This window comes from Suricata suricatta, chromosome 10 (assembly GCF_006229205.1).
Source record: "Suricata suricatta isolate VVHF042 chromosome 10, meerkat_22Aug2017_6uvM2_HiC, whole genome shotgun sequence".
In the NCBI taxonomy this organism is placed as follows: Eukaryota; Metazoa; Chordata; class Mammalia; order Carnivora; family Herpestidae; genus Suricata; species Suricata suricatta.
Genome location: NC_043709.1, coordinates 109,733,984 through 109,738,728, shown reverse-complemented (window position 1 = coordinate 109,738,728; position 4,745 = coordinate 109,733,984). Strand labels below are relative to the sequence as shown.

Genomic DNA, 4,745 nt, shown 5'->3' with positions numbered 1-4,745 from the left:
CTTTGTGCCCTATAGAGAAACTGAAAGAATAAGAGCTTTGCTATATAAACCTTTTCTTTGTCTACTTCAGATGTATTGTTAATTTACTTTTTTATTGTTATTTCATTGGTGAAATAATTGTTTTATTATGAATGTAAGATCATAAATTAGTCAGTCAACATATTCTTTGGCTTGAGATTTCTGATGAGTGACAATCATGAATGTCCGCAAGAGAGAAGAAAATAGCTTTATAAACAAATTTTAGCCTAGTAAACTCTAGTAAACTGTCCTCTTTTTTATCCTGGGCGGTAGAACCTCCACAAATGAAGCCAGGCAAATTTCCCTGCCACCAGGTCACTGGAGAGTGTTTTCAAAGACAGTGGAAATTGCTGTCCCCTTCCCTCAGCATTGCATTTATTTATTTTTTTTTAGATTTCTAAACCTATTGTTATTTTTATTTTTTTATTATTTCTTTATTTCTTTATTTTTTATTTATAGTTTATTGTCAAGTTGCTTTTCATATAACACCCAGTGCTCTTCCCCACAAGTGCCTTCCTCCATGACCATAAACCCCTTCCGCTATTCCCCTCCCCCTGCAGCCCTCAGTTTGTTCTCAGTATTCAGGAGTCTCTCATGATTTGCCTCCCTCCCTCTCCCTAACTGTTTCCCTCCTTCCCCTTTCCATGGTCTTCCATTAGGTTTCTCCTGTTAGACCTATGAGTGAAAACATATGGTATCTGTCCTTCTCTGCCTGACTTATTTCTCTTAGCATGACACCCTGGAGGTCCATCCACTTTCCTACAAATGGCCAGATTTCATTCTTTCTCATTGCCATGTAGTATTCCATTGTATATTTAAGCCACATCTTCTTGATCCATTCAACAGGTGATGGACATTTAGGCTCTTTCCATGATTTGGCTATTATTGAAAGTCCCGCTAAGAACATTGGGGTACATGCACCCCTATGCATCAGCACTTCTATATCCCTTGGGCAAATCCCCAGCAGTGCTATTCCTGGGTCATAGGGAGGGTTCTATTGATAGTTTTTGAGGAACCTCCATGCTGTTATCCAGAGCAGCTGTACCAGTTTACATTCCCACCAACAGTGTAGGAGGGTGCCCATCTCTCCACACCCTCGCCAGCACCTATAGTCTCTTGATTTGTTCATTTTAGCCACTCTAACTGGCTTGAGGTGGTATCTCAGTGTGGTTTTGATTTGTGTTTCCCTGATGATGAGTGACACTGAGCATCATTTCATATGTCTGTTGGCCATCTGGGTGTCCTCTTTGGAGAAGTGTCTATTCATATCTTCTGCACATTTCTTCACTGGATTATTTGTTTTTTGGGTATGGAGTTTGATGAGTTCCTTGTAGATTTTGGATATTAGCCCTTTATCCAATATGTCATTTCCCACTATCTTTTCCCATTCTGTTGGTTGCCTATTAGTTTTCTTGATTGTTTCCTTTGCGGTACAGAAGCTTTTGCCTGATGAGGTCCCAATAGTTCATTTTTGCTTTCATTTCTCTTACCTTTGGGAATGTGTCGAGCAGGAAATTGTTGTGGTTCAGGTCAAGGAGGCTGTTTCCTGCTTTCTCCTCTAGGGTTTTGATTGTTTCCTGTCTCACATTAGGTCTTTCATCCATTTTGAGTTTATTTTTGTGTATGGTGTAAGAAAGTGGTCTAGTTTCATTCTTCTGCATGTTGCTGTCCAGTTCTCCCAGCACCACCTGGTGTCCATTGGATACTCTTTTCTGCTTTGTCAAAGATTAATTGGCCATACCCTTGTAGGCCGAGATCTGGGTTCTCTATTCTATTCCAGTGTTTTATGTGTCTGTTTTTGTGCCAATACCATACTGTCTTGATGATGACAGCTTTGTAGTAGAGGCTAACATCTGGGATTGTGATACCTCCCGTTTTGGTTATCTTCTTCATTACTTTGGCTATTTGGAGTTTTTGTGGTTCCATACAAATTTCAGGATAGTTTGTTCTAGTTTTGAGAAGAATGTTGGTGCAATTTTGATTGGGACTGCATTGAATGTGTAGATTGCTTTGGGTAGTAATGACATTTTAACAATATTTATTCTTCCAATCCATAAGCATGGAATGTTTTTCCATTTCTTTGTGTTTTCTTCAATTTCCTTCATAAGCTTTCTATAGCTTTTATTGTACAGGTCTTTTACATCTTTGGTTAGGTTTATTTCTAGGTATTTTATGGTTTTTCATGCTATTGTGAATGGAATCAGTTTCCTGATTTCTCTTTCTGTTAATTCATTATTGGTGTATAAAAATGCAACCAATTTCTGTACATAGATTTTGTATCCTGTGACTTTGCTGAATTCATGGATCAGTTCTAGAACTGATCGGGTTTTCCATATAGAGTACCATGTCATCCTCAAAAAGTGAAAGTTTGACTTCTTCTTTGTCAATTCTGATGCCTTTTATTTCCTTTTGTTGTCTGATTGCTGATGCTAGACTTCCAGCACTATGTTAAACAACAGTGGTGAGAGTGAACATCCTTGTTGTGTCCCTGATTTCAGGGGGAAAGCTCTCAGTTTTTCCCCATTGAGGATAACATTAGCTATGGGCTTTTCATAAACTGCTTTTATAATGTTTAAGTAAGTTCCTTCTATCCAGACTTTCTGGAGGATTTTTATTAAGAAGGGATGTTGAATTTTGTTAAATGGTTTTTCTGCATATATCGACAGGATGTAGAGTTCTAAATATATCTGTCAATTCCATCTGTTACAATGTGCCATTCAGGTCCATTGTTTTTTTAGTAATTTTTCTGTTTGATCTATCCATTGCTGTAAGTGGAGTATTAAAATCCCTGCAATTAGCATATTCTTATCCATAAGACTGTTTCTGTTTGTGATTGTCTTATGTATTTGGGTGCTCCCAAATTTGATGTGTAGATGTTTATAATTGTTAGCTCTTCCTGATGGAGAGACCCTGTAATTATATAATGTTCTTCTTCATCTTTTGTTACTGCCTTTACTTAAATTGCAGTTTGTCTGATATAAGTATTGCTTTCTTTTGATTTCCAGTTGCATGATAGATATTTCTCCATCCCCTTACTTTTAATCTGAAGGTGTCTTCAGGTCTAAGATGAATCTCTTGTAGACAGCAAATAGATGGATTTTTGTTTTTTACCCATTCTGCTACCCTGTGTCATTTGATTGGCGCATTCAGGCCATTTACATTCAGTTATGATTATTGAAAAATATGGGTTTAGACTCATTGTGTTCTCTGTAAAGTTCATGCTTGTAGTGGTGTCTCTGGTACCTTTAATGTCTTGCACCATTTCCCTCATAGAGTCCCTCTTAGGACTTCTTGTAGGGCTGGTTTTGTGGTGATGAATTCTCTCAGTTTTTGTTTATTTTGGAAGACGTTTGTCTTCCTTCTGTTTTTAATGACAGGCTTGCTGGATAAAGGATTCTTGGCTGCATATTTTTTTTCATTCATCACGTTGAAGATTTCCTGCCATTCTTTTCTGGCCTGCCAAGTTTCAGTAGATTTGTCTGTAACCACTCTAATAGGTTTCCCTTTGTATGTTAGGGCCCTTTTCTCCCTAGCTGCTTTCAGAATTCTCTCTTTATCTTTATATTTTGCCAGTTTCACTATGATATGTCATGCCGAAGGTCTATTCAAGTTATGTCTGAGAGGAGTTCTCTGTGCCTCATGGGTATCAATGTCTATTTCCTTCCCCAAATTTGGGAAGTTCTCGGCTATAATTTGATCAATCACCCCTTCAGGACATTTTTCTCTTTCTTCTTCAGGAATTTCTATGATACGGATATTGTTCCATTTGATTGTATCACTCAGGTCTCTAATTCTCCGTTCATGTTCCTGGATCAATTTATCTCTCTTTTTCTTGGCTTCCTCTTTTCCTATAACTGTGTCTTCTAATGCACCTATTCTCCTCTCTACCTCTTCTATCTATGCTGTGGCCACCTCCATTTTATTATGCACCTCATTTATTGCCTTTTTTAACTTGTCACAGCTATTTTGAAAATCCATAGTCTTTATATCAATAGCTTCTCTGATGATTTCCATGCTTTTTTCAAGCCTAGCGATTAATTTGATGACAATTGTTTTAAATTTTTGCTCAGTTATGGTGCTTTTATGTGTTTTGAGCAGTTCTGTAGCAGTGATTTCTTCCTGGAATTTCTTTAGAGGAGAGTTCTTCTGTTTCATCTTTTTGGATAGCTTTTTGTTTCTTGTCAGTCTTAAAAGCTTGTTATGCACTCTTCGTCTGTCACTCCTGCTATATGAAAGGAGACTCATTGGCTGTCCAGGGCTTGTCCATTTAGGAAGTGTTCCTTTAATGGTGTCTCTTGGTTTCTCTTGTTGTGACTTTATTTTATTTCCCTACTCAATGATATTTGGGATTCTCCACCATGTGTACTTTGGCTTGTTTCGTGAGGTAGCCCTGAAAAGGAAAACAGACAGACAAACACACAGGAAACAAAAGAACAAAAACACACTGACAAACCAAACAAACAAGCCAACCAAAAGGCAAAGAAAAAAAAAGAAAAGAACAAAAGGGGGGGATGGCCCAAAACAATAAAAGACAAAGGACAGTCTAAAAGTGAAAAAACAGTGGAGAGGAGAGATATGAATGAGATAAGGGAAAATATATCTGATTAGCAAGAATTGATCTAATCACAACAATGCATCAACGTTGGTCTTTTCTGGGCTCCAAGTGTGGGGGAAAGGAGAAAAAAAGAAAGAAAAGCAAAAAAAAAAAAAAAAAAAAAAAAAAAAAA

The 4,745-nt window shown here is 37.4% G+C and overlaps 1 protein-coding gene across 4 annotated transcripts in view; it reads right to left on the bottom strand.

Moving 5' to 3' along the window:
• Positions 1–4,745, bottom strand: part of LOC115304275 (coiled-coil domain-containing protein 7-like) — a 200,917-nt gene that overhangs the window by 79,701 nt on the left and 116,471 nt on the right. The window lies entirely within an intron of this gene.